Source organism: Anas acuta, chromosome 5 (assembly GCF_963932015.1).
Source record: "Anas acuta chromosome 5, bAnaAcu1.1, whole genome shotgun sequence".
In the NCBI taxonomy this organism is placed as follows: domain Eukaryota; kingdom Metazoa; phylum Chordata; class Aves; order Anseriformes; family Anatidae; genus Anas; species Anas acuta.
In genome coordinates, this window is record NC_088983.1 from 25,033,530 (window position 1) to 25,051,001 (window position 17,472).

Here is a 17,472-nt window from a genome sequence, read left to right on the forward strand (position 1 = left end):
TCAAATCCTGCTTTGCTCTCAGCATCCTGGGTTGCCAGTCTGCCTTGTTCTGAAGTGGTCCATGAATCTTTCTGGGGACTCAGTGCTGAGAGACAGCACCAGGGAACCTGGCAGTGTCTGCATCCTCCAGGAATATGTTAGCATCACCAAAACCATGCTCTGGAGAACTGTGGTTCCACCCAGTCATAATTTTCTGATGGCAAACCATTCAGCTGGAAAGAATTTAGCCAGCTCCAGAAGACATACAACGGTTTTGAGACAGCAGCCCTTTAACCTTAGGTTTCTTTTCAAGCCCGTGACCAAACTGTCAGCAGCAGTCAAACTGTGCCGCTTCACCAGCTGTTTTCTGTGTGTAAGTGAGGGCAGAAATGCTGGTTCTTTAATTTGCTTATCCTGACTGCTTTGGGTGACAATATGAAAATCCAACCAGCCCGATGTGCGACATTAATCTATTCCTGTCACTTTGGCTGTCCTGCAACTGAAAAGCAATTTGTTTAGGTCCAACAGAAGGAATTAACATTGTTACAGAAAAACTGATGCGATTCACATGGAGAATGATCCTGGAAGAGACCAAATGCCCTGAGTTGCTACTGACCTCCAATGGGAGCCAGGAGATTTACAGGTTTGTCATTCCACAGTCTCTCTTCTGCTGTAACCATTAAAATGTACCCTCTTTAAACTCTGGCTGTGATACCATAGTAAAAATGAAGACAGGCTGGAGAATTGTTTAAATTGGAGTGTGGAGTTTTGCTGAAAATTAAAGGACTCTCTCCTTAAAAAGTCTGTCAAGTTGTTATCCCCTTTCCCTCTGTTAACATATGTCCTGAGATTTCTCTTTCAGCCTAGCAATGTTTTAACAAGCTGATAACAACAAGAGGAGGAGAAAAATGTTAATAAAAAGAAGACAAAAAGACTTTCAAGATTGTCTTTTTGAGCACTGAAACAATCTCTCTTGTGAATCCACACGGTTTAGTATCAAAGGGGTTTTCATGTTTATTTGCTTTATTTTACACCTTAGCTAACAGAGAACATTGGATTAGATCTTGATTTTAGCTGTGCTGTATTGCTGTGCACAGAGTAGGTTGTGTAGTTCATCTGCACCTACATCTAATGAAGGATCTATGGCATGGCAGAGGTTTTAGATATCTAGTGATGAATATCTCTGATAAAAATAAATAAATAAATAAATAAATAAATAAATAAGTCTTTGTCTTTTTCCATTCTGTGGAATCTGCTTTGGTTTAATTTCCAGGAGAATAAATTTTCTGCGCTTGTACATATTTGTTTGTGCCACTGAATCAGGCTTATCAAAATGCTGAAAACTCTACATCAGAAAAACTAATAAAATTTTGTTTTTAAACAAGTTAAGCTTAAGTGTCTATTGCACAAATATGAGGATGGACAGAGGAGGAATCCAATGAAATTGTGCTCTACTGAAAGGAGTAAGTTCTCCATTGCGTGGAGAGGCTTCAGTCTTCCCTGAGTAAGATAGACATGGTAGAAGCAGATTGCTTCTTCCTGATGGATACCAAACTCCATCATTTTATACTGGTTGGCAGAGAACCAAAAGGGCATGTCCCTCTGCTGGCAGTCATGGTATTCTAAGCTCAATTTCCCCAGAATTCTGATGCTTTTTCTGGACTATTGTCCTATAAGTCAGCAGAAAACAGATACCTCATCATATAGAGCAGTTTTTAGCTTTTGTCTTTAATGGAGTTATTAATTTTTCCTGAAAAGCAAAAATGTTTTTTCTGTGCAGGTCAAAGTCTTTGGTGGACGTGCCTAGCTTGCAACATCTAACCACTTAGTATTAATGAGAAGTTTATGGGAAAAACTATGGCTTGAGGAAAAAAAAAATAACATTTGCAACATTCTGCCTTTGAAAGGTTTGAGCTCATGACAACTTGAAAGTACAGAGTGAGTCACTGTATTCAAAGTACAGGAGGATAGACACTTTTTTGTCAGATTTTTTTAATATTTTTTATTATTATTTATTATTTTTTTAGAAATCTAATGACATTTTGCAGCTGTGTCTTTCACTATCTGTCTACAGCTCCCAGGCTAGGATCCTTTGGGGTACAGTTGTTTGTTCTATACATTATGAAACCAAGTGTGCACATAGGCATTCATGAAATCCTCTGGTGTGGCTCTATGATCTCCTGAGCATTTGAGTTAGTACATTGATTCATATGCATTCAAGATGCTGTAGTTCTGAGTTATCAATGGTATCTTTAATATAAAATTTATTTTTTCACTCTATAGTTCCTAAACAGGCTACAGATAGAGATTTTAACATTCTCCTCATACAGATCTTCCCACTAGGCTTCAATACTGCCAGTTAAGTCAAAATTTTTCTCATCAGTGAGAATTACCATTTCCCCTATCTCATTAGTCAGTCTTGTAGCATGGGTAAATATTTAGTGAAAAATGTCTCGCCTTCACATTCTTGCCATATCAAACCACTTCGTTTATGACACACTGAGTTTAAACGGTACTGCCTTTATTGTCCTTACACCCCTGGTTCATGTAGCTACTTATCTTCTTACTTAGTCAAGCTAGTCTCTAGCTGTCTAGCTGAGAAAATTATCTCCCTACCCATAAGATACAGTGTGTTCTGGGCAAATGGCACCAATTCCCAGTAAACTGTCACAAAGTTCAGTGCTCCATAATATCAAAACCTTCTGTTTCCCACCAGACAGCTGTACATCCACTCATCTCCAAGATGTTCTCTCTTATGTTGTTCATAAAACCAGAAAAATCATTTGAATTTTTCTTTACTTTTCTTCTGCAGCTCTCAAACCTTTACAATTTGTTCTGTTCCACATTTTTTTGTTCTAATGTGAACTGTCAGCAGATCATGATTTGCACTGATTAGTCATCCCATCCAACACTACTGTTACATTTTCATAACTTTGCACTTGGAAAACAGCACATTTTTTTGTCCCTTCTTCCTTTATTAATTTTCTTTAAATTTATTTTTATATAATCTATGGACTGCATCTGCTTGAGTTTAAAATATATTAAGGAGATCTCTGTTCCAGTTCATTTCGTATAGTAAAGATGTTCATTGGAGATGTCCCTCTAAATTTGTCTTCTGTTCCTCAGTAGATAACTCAATAAGGATCTGATACTGAGACAATACCATTAACTGGATAAAGTGTCTCTTTTTACAGATCACTAGTCCACTTGCTCAATTTGCAACCTCACCAGTTTCTTTGCCTCTAACCCTTTTCCTGTGGAGTCTGTGGTAATAAATTTCAAATCTAGTTGCCAGAAAAGATGTTTGATTCACATTTCCAGATCACATATCTTATCCTCCAGAAGTCGTCAACTTGCACTTCATGCTACATAAATCCCTCCAGCCATTCAACAGAATGGTATAGCACTGCAAAAACAAGTCACAGGGTTTCTATGTCAGTCATAATAACCACATTTCCCCAACACCCTTTCTCTCCCAGCAGAGGTTCTATGTAGTCAAAATATTAATGTTGCACTTTTGTAAGGAATCATGTGTGTGTGGTTCCAGACCCTCACTGAAGAAGAATGGGAGACTCGTAGTGGTATCAGATAGGACAATATTCAAGATAGTGCTTTAAAGCCCCCAAACTCTTGAATCCATGGACCTTGACAACCTTCATCATGTCTTGCAGACCAATATGCAACCAAACAACCCTAAATGAACAAAGTAATATGATAAGTACCCATACAATAATTTAGTTTGCAAGAGGCCTCTGGATGCCACCCAGTTAACCTCTGTTCACAGCAGAGCCTTTACATCTCTTGACTTTTTGTATAACTTCTGCAGGCCACTATCCATGTTTTGTGGCTGAGAGAGACTTTACAGAAACAACTTTAAAGAGCTACTGCTCTTCCTATCAGCACCTGTGAGACACTGGGTCCTGAGGAAATGATTAGATATGATCTCTCAACTAGAGTCTGGAAATCTCTGCTTTGTCTATAAAGGAGATTTTATTGGACACTTAAGAAAACAAAAATCCTTTTCACACAGCTATACACTGGCACATCAGCTACAATAAAATTAAACTGTAGAGAAGATGAGCATGAACTAACAGAGCAAAAACGTTGGTGTAGGATTTCTGAATATTACAGCTCTGACATGACTTTACTATCTGTCCTTGTTTATTTAAAGGGAGAAATGACCAAAATAATTAAAGTTAACAAAAGCTCCGTCATGAAGCTGGGATCAGCATGCATATAGAAATTACATACCACTAACTGCAATAAAGACCTTATCTATATTCCTCAATTTACCAGTTTAATTAAAAACTAAGGCCAAAACCTCCCGGAGTATATTGCCAGGTTTCATTAAATGGGTTTAAGAATCACATACTTAGAGAAACCTGTACAACTGAGCAGAGATAAGGCTAGAACTTAGTGCTACATTACTACTTAGTGCTACTTTACTTATAACTCAGCAGAGAGTCAGAACTAATTCTAGGTGTAGCAAGAGCCTCCATATTAATTCTGCAAGACTCTTCTGCTTTTTTGAAAACAGTTAACAGAATGTGCTGCACTGAGCTCCCATCTAGCATCATGAGTTTTACAGCAAGCCTTGCAACTTCCTTTTAGTTTTTTAAATTCCATGCTTCACCTCACCTCTGGACAAACACTTTTATTTTATTACCTAATTCATTCACCCATTACTTCTTCACACCGAAATCAATTGTGCTACTTCAGAGCTATTTGTTACAGCAGGTGCTTTAGTGTCAGACAACTGCAGGAAACAGTACAACCCTCAGTTTAGCCACAGAAACACCATTCAAGAGTGAACTTGTGTAAGTTCATGCACTAGCTGTTTTTTGCACAGCTATCTGCATATGTGTCTATGCTAGAAATAAGCAAAACAAAACACAGCACATATAGAAACACCCTGTAAATTTCACAAATGGGATTGTCAGAGGACTGTCTGCCTCTCCCATCCTTTTTTTTTTTTTTTTTTTTTTTTTAAATTTCTAGTTTCTGAAGTTCTTCTCTCAAATCAAAATGAAATGACTAATGAAAACATTTTCAGGAATCAAAGATGGCCAACATCTTTATGAAAGACCCGAGACAAGTTTTTTAAAAAATTCTGAAGTTTTCTGGGAAGGAATTAAATGATGTTTTCCCAGAAAGGAAGGTGAGAGCCTACAGGCAGAGATAAAGTCTGTTGTTGAGGCAACATTAAAAAGTGTCCTGACAGAATGGTGAACTCAGCTGTAGCTCTCATCTGAGGCAGAAAGCACAAGATTAAGGACAACTGTTTCTTCAGTAACAAAAGCTACCGGGAACACTGCAATGCTGTCTTCTCCTGCCTTTCTGAAAGATTTCAAAAGCACACAAATAAAGTTGAAGTTCTTGAGTATTTTCCTGGAAGTGACTTATGGTCTGGATCCAAATATCTAAAATAGCTTCTGAGGTCTGGAAAAGCCCAGAAGTACCTTCTGGAAGTGCAGGAAGGAAAATACGACTTTCCCAGGGGCTGGTCCAATCTGTGGAGTAAACTCTCCCATGAACTGGGAACCCAGAACATCCCTGACATCCTCACCTTCTGCTCTAAAGTCAAGGCAGATTTTATTCTGGTTTTATGTACATGTAAAAATCTATCCCAAAAAAACCCCTATCAGAACAAAGCACCTAACTGAGCACATTATGCTCCCTATGGAGAGGACCAGAGGACAAACATGACAGATGACGCTTAGGATGCTTAATGCACTTATGAATGGTACTCAAATAATGTGGTGATAAAGGTGGTGGGAGAGGCTGTTCAGAGGAAAACAGATGGAATATAGGGTGCCAGGGTTGTACAACAAAGTTCTGACAATGTGAAGGATGTCTGCAGGATAAGTTCAGTTTACTGAAAACTACATGCAAAGGATTCTGTTACCTCTACCACAAAATCTCACACTTGTTTAAAAGGTTGCAGTCATCTCAATCTTTGTATGGATATGTTTAACAACTTTTAACTGAGAGGTGACACAGTAGTTTAAAAGCTTGCAAAGAGGACGTTAACTCTCATAGAAGTCTTTTTTCCTCCATTCAGCTCCATGTATCTGTTGTGCTGTCCATCTGATAGATATATGTTATTAAAGGGTAGCTGGTAACCTACCATGTTTGACGAATGTAGAGCATGAGGTAAGGGCATGCTCAGCTGGTAAGTACTTTGCTACACAGTTTTACTCAGATAAATATATTTAAAGCATTTGGACACTGCTTGCATTTTAAAGCCAGGGGAAGAAAAGGAAAAGGGAAAAGATAAATAACTTTATGCCAATCTGTATTTAATTTTATTTTTGGTTCTACAAAGAAAGATGGCCTCTCCCTCCTGCATAATTAGGAGATGGAGGCAAAACTAGAACATGAGGGAGAAAAGGTCCAGAGGTTCAGTAGTATAATACTGGATAACATAAGCTATGATGTCATCTAGCTCAACATTTTTTTCTCAGAAGAAAAGTACCTTCTCCAATTTCTAAGTATTCCATTTTTTTTTTTTTTTTTTTCAATACATTACTAGACATTTCTACCTCCCCAGTGTGCCCAGGAAGTCAACATATATAGATTCCATCCATGCTAGGGACACCTTCCACTAGACCATGTTGCTGAAGGTCCAGTGTAGCCTGGTCTTGAACACTTTCAGCAATGGGGCATCCACAGCTTCTCTGGGCAACCTGTTCCAGTGCCTCACCACTCTCTGAGTAAAGAATATATTCCTAACATCTAATCTAATTTTACCTTTTTTTTTTTTTTAGTTTAAAGCCATTACTCCTCGTACCACTGCTGCACCCCCTGACAAAGAGTCCCTCCTCAGCTTTCCTGTAGGCCCCCTTTAGGTACTGGAAGGCCACTGTAAGGTCTCCCTCCCACCTTCTCAACCACAACTCCTTCAGCCTGTCTTCATAGGAGAGGTGCTCCAGCCCTCTGCTCAGCCTTGTGGCCCTCCTCTAGGCTCATTACAACAGGCCCATGCCCTTCTATAGAGTCCTTACAACCAAGCTCTCTACTATTTGACTGTTTATCGATACAGTTTTCAGATCAGAAGGCAGCATCGGTTTCTCATGAAATCACTCCAATGTGCACCCTTGCAACACAAAATTCTCATCCAAATTCCCCATCTAGCAGCCTCTCATTTGATTCACATTACCAAGGTCAGCTGTGCACCTTGGCACTTGTGTCCATAGCTGCAGTGCAGCCCGAGTCCACACTGCACATGCATTTTAGGAGGCACTTGACCACCTGCTCTGTCTGGGTGCGGGTCTGCTAAGGGGGAATGGAAGAAGCAGGTGAAGTTTAGAATTTTATGTGCCTAAGTGTTTCACATTGAAATGTCCTGTTTTAAGCCACGAGGAAATGGCAAAAGAAATGCCTTCCTTGCGGACTTGATTCCAAGCTCACTGAAGTCAATGGCAAGACCTCATTGACATCTGAGGCTTCAGATTAGGCCATTGGTATTATCTGGTCCATTAGCCTGTGTCCTCAGTGAGGATTTATGTAGTATTGCTATGATTTTCAGTACATATTGCTTTGAACCTCTTACCCTGCTGTTATAAAACAAATGTTCCTTTTGTAGAAGAGTACATTTGGAAAAGAAACTTGAAAGCAATTTCAGTTCCTCCTGTCCTTTTATTTTCTGACTGATCCAGCTTTATTGCAAAAATAAAAATAATAATAATAAAAAAAAAGTTCCCGATCCTTTTGCTAATACATAATTTCTAACAAAGACCCTGACACATAACTCTATATTAGAAACTAGGTATTTTAGAGGAATAGCCTATTAGGAAATACTAAAAGAAAAACAGTTAGACTGCCCACATCAAAAATAGCTTGGCTATTAGTTCCTCTGACCTCATTATTTTTTATTTTGCTCTGAATTCAGCACTGCAAGTTAACATTATAACAACACTCAGGAGAACAATATAATTAATATATTCATGTGTGATTATATTTCATATGAAACTTTATGGGCAATGAGTAAGAATGCTGTCTTATGCCAATATGGACACACAGACTAAGTCATACAGTCCTCTGTTAAATGACAGCCTGAAAAGGCTCAGATTGTTCAAGAAAAATTTGCTCCAATAGAAATGCTTTGTAAAATTATAACCACTTTTTAAACTCAGACTGTTTTCCTGAAGCAAATACATTAACTTTGTCATGTAAAATAAACTACACCAAAGCACCATCACAATTTCAAAATATTTGCAAATATTTCAAGAATGTGAAGACCCATTGACTGAGAAGAAGAACATGGACAGAAGGAGGAACAGTAAAAGAAGAGTGTGGATAAGAAGAATGAAATTAGTAATGAAAGATTTCCAAGGAAGAAAAATCTGGACTAACAGAACAAACAAATAAACAACAAAGATGTCTAGACACTGTGAAACACCGTACATAAAGCTTAAAACATCTTGTGAGAGAAAAATCGTTGTTTCTTCCAATTTAATAAAAGTTGAGGAAAAGCATTTATGTGGTCAAAACAATCCATATGGACATTTTCAGTTTGAAGTTTCTCTTCCTCATTTAAGATAATTTCTGTTTTGGAATTGTATTTCTCCTATGTAAAAAAAAAAAAAAAATAAAGGGGGGGAGTGGAGGGGTACATGGGTTTTGTGAAATCAAAAGTATAGGAAGGTTTTCAAACCCCATGGTCACTTCCCTTTGGTATTAATTACCTGTTTGTGGCAAATTGGGATTCACAATTCCTTTCTCTGGGGAAGACCTCGCTACTTCACATTTTTCTGAAAAAAAAAAAAAAAAAAAAAAGTTTTTCTCCTGCCTTACTTCTGGGCAAGGCAATCCAGTGAAGGACTGCTTGAACTGTTTAGGCTTCACCCCCATGTGGGGAGTTATTTGTAATCAACATTGCTCAGAAGAGCTGCATCTTTTACTCCCATAACTGCTGAACCTGTGTATTTAGGACACCTGTTACTCAATTCTGGAACAAGAGCTTCTGTAATGACATTCATAGCCTCTTAACCCTCCTTTTCCTCCAAAGACTTCCCTGAACATTAGAGTTACACCTGCTCTGGTCATATGCTGTGTTCCTCCCTGAAGCAAAGAGGAAGTGAGAGAAACTTACTTATGAATGTGAGCCTAGGCTAAGATCTTGAAGAATTCCAGTTTCACTATGGACATGGGAAGAGCACAGTGGATTTGGTTACTGTACGGTAGTGTCATCTTCCAGTAGCACTAAAGGTGTCTTAAAATACCATACAGTCACACCATGAGATGTGACTTTCAATACCCAGCAGAAGAGGACATTCCAGGAAAGGGACAATGTTTCGAAAAGAAGCTCTGAAGGGGAGGGAAAAAATTATTTGAAGTCAGACAAAGGCAGAGATGTGAGCAATCACAGATGACTCACTGCCACTACTTAGAGGCAATGAACTTGTTTCAAATGGATGTATCACATTTATCTAGAATATTGTAAAATGTTACCTTAAAAATCAATTAAAATGGAGAATAAAACTACTTAAAGGATAGATTAAACTTTTTTTTTTTTTTTTTTTTTTTTTTTTTTAACTATGTGGTGGTTTTACTGCCAGACCCAGTACATACTAGCTGACATACCATAAAGACACATGAGGTTTTGTTAAGTCCCTGTTGTCTCAAGAAACATGTCAAAAAATATATTGTGAAAACATATGCAACACTTTGTATTCATCTTTGTTGACCTGAGAATCACAAAACAGAAAAGAAATGCTGTATACTTAGGATTCCACTCTTAGAGCACAATGCTAAGTTATATACAGTATGTACCGTAAAACAGTTTTTCTATTATGAATTAGTTGTACTTAAGAAAATGATAGTCATGAAAGACAAAATTAGTATGTAAGTGGTAATAAAAAAATGTATTTTCATATATTTGAGTCACACATTTTTGTACCCTGGTTTGGAATGACACAAGAGAGTAAACCAACATGCTTGGGTAAAAAGGAGAAGGATATGTAGCTGGGATTTATAAAGTAAAACCCAGGCCTCCTAAAACAGAACTCAACACTGCAGTGCTCACTTATAGCTATTTCTAAACAGAGCAGCATGAATCATATTGGGCTGAATTAGATACAGAGGAGTTTCTTTGTTATTTCACACACTCTATGCAATTGGAGCCAGCCTCTTACCTTCAGAAAACTTTCAAGCCTTTACTGATGAACAAAAGGAGGGGGAGAGACAGCTGAGTAGGTGGACGAAAAGACAAGGCAAATCAGGGCTTAGACTCTGATGGTTGTAATCAACTCAAAGGGCTCGGTGGGAGATGCGCAGTGACACTCATGACACCTGAAATCTTCTATAAACAAAGACCTCTCTTGTGGCAGCTTACAGGGTTGTTCTTGCCCTGACCAGGACAAGATTCAACATTCAACATCAACAATTAAAGTCACACTGTCCCCTTGTCTTGAATGTACATTCCAGTCTGGAAAATCGAAGCTGATATTTCCTTGCATAGTTAAACACAAATTTTTTTTCATCATAAGTCTGTTAAACACAGGTTTTTGTATCATAGGTCTAAAGTAACATGCGTTAGTAGTAACTAAAATTATGTCATGCACAGGTAGTGAAAGCAAGTTTGTCAAACCCTATTTTGTTTTTATGGACCATTTCAACTAAATGGGGATACTCTGAACTAATGTAATTTCAAAACAGGGGACCTGGAGGATAAATATTTTGTTGAGAAATAAGACAACTTAGTGATTTAAGAAACAAACAAACAAACAAAAAGCTTCCAGGTTTTCAGATTTTTTATGAAGTGATATTTGTTATGAAGTTGGCATCCTATGGATGCCAACCAGCCAAGAATAAAATGCAGGCTAACTTCCAGCACCATGGGGTTTTAAATAGAAGTGCAGATTTCCTAGGTTTGTGGCCACATTTTCCATCTCCTGGATATTTTTCTGCTTTACAGATCTGCTTCAGCAAGAAAGGTACCTTTGTCTGCCTAGAAAGAAACATTCTCACTAGAAAAAACATGCCACCTGTATCTGTAATCAAATGTCTTCTCTGTAGATTTCTAACATGAAGTGAACAGGTCACTGCTTTTGGCATGGTAAACCATGAAAGCAGTTGTTTTAACAGCATACTGAGCCACAGAAAATTACAGGAGAAATGTTGGCTTGCATTCAGCAAATGGACAGCAAGTGTTACATTGTACTACAGGGCAGGTTCTCAAACAGTACTAAAAAGTGTCATGTCCAGTGGTTTTAAAGGAAATTAGAAGTGCATTTTTGTGTGGACCATGGGTCCAGCAAGATCCAAGTTTAACTGCAAAGATGCAAAGCAAGATAGAGAGCATGATATTGATCTCCTGCTAGAGAGCTTTTTCCTTAAGATTAGTTTTTGGATTCTAAACCTCCTAAGTTTACATTCAAATAAAGTTTAAAAATAAATAAAAATAAATAAATTTAAATAATAAACTTGATTTTGCAGCATAAATTGAAAAGCCATGGTAGTATATAGAGAATGCACCCTTTCAAAATATAATGGTAAAGAAGGATCAGTTAACAGGGTGCCATTGATGGAAAGGCTGAAGTACTGCAGGTAAATATATGCCCTCATAAACCTTCAAAACAATTTGCTATAATCAGAAAGCCTCTCCAAGCGAAATCTTCACATAACTTTTGTCCACCACGGGCTTACCTACCTTGCTCCACCATTTTATTTGGAACACTATTGGCTTTATGTATCATAGTAGTTGCAGATAATTAATTATGAATAATGTAATGCGGTAAACCATGCTGCTGCATACAATTGGAAGACTTTTCCAGCTGGAAAGCCATTGACTTTAAGAAAACTGCCCTCTGGAAAGCCACTGACATTAAAAAAACTGCCCTCCTGCTTAATCACGGGGGGCCTCCCTTAGTCTTCCTTTCTAGGGATTCATTTTTTTTATGCCACTTCTGATCCTTTGTATAATAAAATTAATTTTGTACTTGAGTCAAACATAGCTCCTGCAGTAATTTGAATTGTTCATAACCTAGTACCCTTCTTCCTGAGTGCTGAACAGAAACTGTCTCTGTGGAGAATACAGAGTATTAGAAATATCTGAAATGATGTTATAACAAATTCTCATTCAGGACAGGAGTGCCCTCACCTGACCTCTGGTCTGCAGGTCCACAGTCCAGACTGCATTCAGGCGAGACAGGCATTCTCAGGCAGAGTGAGCCATTACAATAGCACAGACATTCATCTTGGTCTAGGAGGAGGCACTTCGTGGAAATATTTTCCATGAATAGAAAAGATCTTTGACAAACAGCTGAGACTTAAAGTATAATTTTGATATGGTCAAGACTGAACCTAACCACATGTGAGAATCATGATGAAATCACAGCAAAAACTGCATTTAGAGATTGTCTTATTCTATCAAAACACCATTGAATGGACCTATAAAGTCTGTTCTTGGAAACATCACTTAGTTTTGGACAGATTAAAACAGAAAATCAGATATCTCAGAATCTGAGTTCCACTTTCAGATCTCCTGCTTGCAGCGCTATCCTCAGCAAGTCCCTTAACTTCAATTCCCTGTTGCTAAACTTTTATCTGTTTACTAGACATCATTCATGGTTTTTGAAAGCTGTTCTGAGCTCTACAGGTCAAGGAAGGTAGAACAAGAGAAAGGAAAATAATAACAATAATTGCTAGTGACTGAAAAGAAATTGCAGTTATTTCCTTGATAGCCTCAGCTGACGTTCACTAACAAAACTGCATTTAAAAAGCAGACAACTAAGTTCTGCTCTTTGATATTCATATGTAAAGCCAAATAAAATATATCTTTATATTATTTTCTCCTCATCTAGAGTTACAGCTGCATATCTGTGGTTTCCAGGCCATCACGACACAGCCTGGAGCACCTCTAATGAGATTTACAAGTGCAGACTGTCTGCTTTGTTGGATTGTTTTTAAATACAATTTTTTCCAATTATCTTCTAAAATGACAGTTTCTCATGTAAATGAAACACTATGCTGGAAATCCAAAGACTGTTTTGTGGGGGTGGGAAGCAAATCAGTCCCTCAACTACTTGCATCACTTATTTTGCAGCGTTGAGAAATAAACAGTTTAACAAAAGCTCAGAGAGATCAAAGTACTTCTTAACATAGCACATGCATTTAGACCATAAATGACAACTGGCAAATACAGAAACCAGCACTATATTAACACACACAGCAGGGAGGCTTGATAGGCACTGTGCATGTGCATGCATGTATAAGTCTGTATTATCTCCTCCTTTCCGTGTGACTTTCAAAAACTGTAGGCAAGATCACAAAAAGGTATGCTAAATGTGCTTGTCATGAAAATGATAATAAAAATAATTTTCTTTTAATCTTGATAGAAATAATACTTTTGTTCATCCAATGCCAAAAAAAAAAAAAAGAAAAGAAAAATAAAAGGTCACTCTGTCCTTTGAATCACTAAATTACAGGAAACACTAAAAGCTAATGTATTTGCAGTTTGCAATTTTCATTTTTAAAAAAGTTTGCTTTGCCACTGCTTTATACAGAATCCACTTTTATAAAGAAGCTATTGCCTTTCTAGAGAGAATTTAGGTTTAAAAGCCCAAAGACCAAATTTTGAGGGCATCTTTTTTGCTTCAATGAGAACCAAAGGAGTAAATGTCTTTGCAAATCTTAACTGTGCAACTAGCAATGTAGTTTTACTGGAGTTTTACTGGAGTCTCTACAACCACAGTGGTTTACACTTACAGTAATTGGGAATCCCATCTCTTTCCTGAAACTTGAAGTCAATAAATGCAGATTAATTTTATGAGCTTTTCTTCCCTTTTAGTTTAAACATTTTACCTTCTTGCCAGCTTGTAGGGTACTGAATCACATCAGACAAATCTGTTAAACCCGTTTTGCTGGTGCTCTATATTGTCAGTGTTTGAGACTGATCAAGACTATCATTACAGTGTATAACTTCTGAAATGGAGATGAGACAGGTATGCTTGAGGAATATACACCTTCCATTGTACATATACTTTCCCTTGCAATGTGTAACTTTACACTGTTTCGTTACTGAAATAAGAACTTATATCCAGAATAATGTCAATATTGCCCACTAGAGCCAGGGGATGACAGCTAATAGTGCCGATACTTCTCATTTTTTATTTCTGGCAACATTAAAAATTCAGCATGGAGAAAGTGTTGATGCCTTCTATACTTTTCTCATACGTTCTAATATAATAGACTCAATGTTTGTTGCTAGCGTAGAAAAAAAAACTGCCTATTTTTTCAGCTATAATATGATCACAGGACTTGTGAGAGCATAATGAATCATTTAAGTCAAATTTTAAAAAAGGCACAGAACATTACCTATTTCCTTCTAACCCAACATCAACTGGATATGTAAAATATTTTGGTATCCAGCATACAAATGCAGAAAAATTAAAATAGAGCTGGCTAAACAAGATGCTAGAAGCCAGACAGCTTTCAATCAACCATATGCATAAAACCTTTGAAATACATCTCATGACTGGGTCCAAAAGCTCTGCTTGCTGTCTTATGGAGGAACAGGAAAATTCCTTTGCTGAGTTAAGGGGAAGTGGTAAGTATAGAAGCATTTAAGACCAGTGTTTACAAGATGAAAGTCCTGTTGCAATGTTACACATATTAAATCACCTTCTACCTGCGATACCCGGGAAGATCAGAATTTCCTTAGACATCTTCATGGTGTTGAAAGATACTGCTCTGTCCCCTCAGTATTCTTTTGCCCTTCATATCTTTTACATCTTCTTTTCTCACCCTCTTCTAACTTCTGTCTGCAGTTACTGAAATCCCAAATCCTTAGTATCTTTCTGTGTACAGCTAGTTAAAGCTTTCATCTCTGTCCAGAAAAATGCACATTTCTTAACATCCCTACAGCAAAGGAAAGGCATAAATACTCAAAACACACTGCAACCAATGAAGAGAAAGAAGTGAGAAGGAAAACAGGACCCTTGGACAGAGGCCAAAACTATGGATAGGGTAGAATAAGAAGAGTCTCTAACAAAACTGAAACCTGAAATTTATGAAATTAATAAATTTTGAGTTTTCCATACCATTAACCTGTGGTTATCAAGGTGGTTGAATGTTTCTCTTTGATTCTTTAATTTCTGTTCAATTTAGACAATATAGACAATTTAATTGTCTACACAGAACTAACATCTGTGTGCTATAGGACTTAATTCATGAAAAATAAATTCCAATGTAAATTAAGGGATTCCCACTTGTTATATATCTGTATTATTTATAAATTTGCTGAATGCAGTCAACACTTCTTTTGTAGCTTATCTCCTGAATCTTTCCCGATATGTTGGTCAATAAAAAATGCATATGCTTATATTTCAAATAAACTTTTTCAAATACTATTTCAAATAATATTCAAGTAATATTATTAACACTCCATTCAATGGGAAAGAAAGGTGTCCCTGATATCTTAAAAAATTGAAAATATCTTCCTAAAAGTGTCTCCATAGAATTATATAATTCATATTAGATAAATCTGAAATCTTGCTATGCTGCTAGATTTGCAGGTATTTGATTGCCTGGCATTACTTTCAAACACATTTTCATGTGTAGCAGGTATCATATGACCATGTCATAAGTGTAATCCAACTGTCTGAAAAATAACTTACTACAACTCCTAACTACTACACCAGGAAGCATTTAAAACTTATCCAGTCTATTGAGCACACTTATTGAGCACACTTTTTTTTTTTTTTTTTTTTTTTTTTTTGTGACGTGTCAGCTGCTTTTATTTTCTCATTGCATTGTTACAACGCATTTAGATTGTCATTCAGTTTGTCTCCACTCCAGAACAGCAACAGAAAGTCAATGGATATATATTTGTCACTGCTACATTTCCTCTCATCAGAGGCAAGATTGACTCCATTTGTTTTTTAATACGACCCGGGGAGATAAGTGGTGGTTGAGATAGAAAGAGGAAGTGTTTTTGTTCTTTTTACATAAAGGAAATGTGTGGTTCCAGATACACAATTGCACCAGATATGAAAAATCGTGTTGTTCAAAGGAGTTTGTCCCTAGTAAACAAGCTCTATTTTTAGGCTTTGTGAGTTGCTTTTACAAATATTTTAATTCAAAATTTAAAGATTATTTGATGTGACCATAATGCTATTATTATAAAGGTTTTAGGAATACCTCTGCAATGGAACCAAGGAATGGAAGTCAAATATTTGGGTTTGGCACCAATACTGGAGGTTTAAAACTTGATCCCAGCTGGAGATTCACAGAGAAAACAAAAATTAACATATACCAGCTTCTAGATTATTTTCAATGTCTAATCTAGTTAACTTATATTTTAATAATTTGCTAATAATTTTAATTTTTAAGAAATATAATATTTAAACAATTTTGATATAAGATTTTAATCCCCATAACACTTTGCCTTCAACGATTAAGCACAGAAACCTCTACTCTAAAAAAGGCAAGCAAGGTGAAAATAATTCATATTGAAGATGCAATGTAGAAAGGAAAGACAGAATAACTAACCCAGTAGAAATTACTGGGTTTATTACATATTAATTTGAAATCTCAACAGCAGGTGCTTCATAAACATGCAGCATATTTGAAATGTGTATTGTTTAGCATTGAGGCAACCATGGAACCTAAGCCTTCCCTGACTTAATTTATTAGTGCTTAGAAATGTCTGCACTAATTCATTTGATTCATTTGATGTACGGTCATGATTTTTCCTCCAAACAACCATTTAAAAAAGACTTTTAAAAATATATTTCAGATTTGATAAAAAGAATCTATTCCTCATGTCATAAGGTTATTTTTCTTGCTGTAACTGACTGGAAGTTTCATTCAAATTTCATTAGTTTTTCTTTAAGACAGATCTTGTTTTTGTTGTTTCTACATAGACTCAACCTTTTGTAAAAGGAAAATATTCCTTGCAGAAAAGAAACAATATACAAAACATAACTGTTTACCTTGTTCACTCTTTTATACAGTGGTCTGATGTGCAAATTTTAGGGCATGATCCTCCTTCCTGTAGACTTCCAGAAGAGAAGATTTAGGTGTAGTTTTTACTTTTCTAATGATTGCCACTGGGAGCTCTCTAGGAAGTGAATCCTAAAGCTTTCCAATCAAGAAGATTAACCTGGTGTGCTTAAAGGTAATAGGTTAGACAAGTGCCATCAGCTTGTCATTTCACTTAAATCCTTCTTTCCTGTGTTTTAGCTGGGTGTCACCACCTCAAGAAAGAGAAATAAGAACACATGCATTTTTTCATGGCTTGGTTCCTACTAGCACTAGAGGGATTTGCCCAGAAGTACTACTCACTGATATCCAGATGGCAATCTCAATTTTCAGACAGGCAGTAAATCCTAAAAAATCACCCCCCTGGGGTAGTGAGTTAGCACATAGCTGATTGCATGGCTGCAGAAGTTCCTAGGCAGTAGCACAAATATGCCATGCCCCACAGAGCACCGGGAGCAAGGCTGCGCTTGTGCTTGAGTCATTTTCTGAAATGTGAGCTCTCATGTT

At 36.9% G+C, this 17,472-nt stretch overlaps 1 long non-coding RNA gene across 2 annotated transcripts; it reads right to left on the reverse strand.

Annotated features, from left to right (window-relative positions):
• Positions 1-2,018: 2,018 nt before the first annotated feature.
• Positions 2,019-17,095, reverse strand: LOC137858169 (uncharacterized). 2 transcript variants are annotated; one of them, XR_011097543.1, is made up of 3 exons: positions 16,917-17,095; positions 8,667-8,732; positions 2,019-3,385 (listed from the first exon to the last, which is right to left on the reverse strand). It is a non-coding gene; the product is annotated as an uncharacterized lncRNA (long non-coding RNA). The 2 variants fall into 2 exon arrangements; XR_011097542.1 differs by lacking the exon at positions 2,019-3,385 and adding an exon at positions 7,830-8,548.
• Positions 17,096-17,472: the final 377 nt, after the last annotated feature.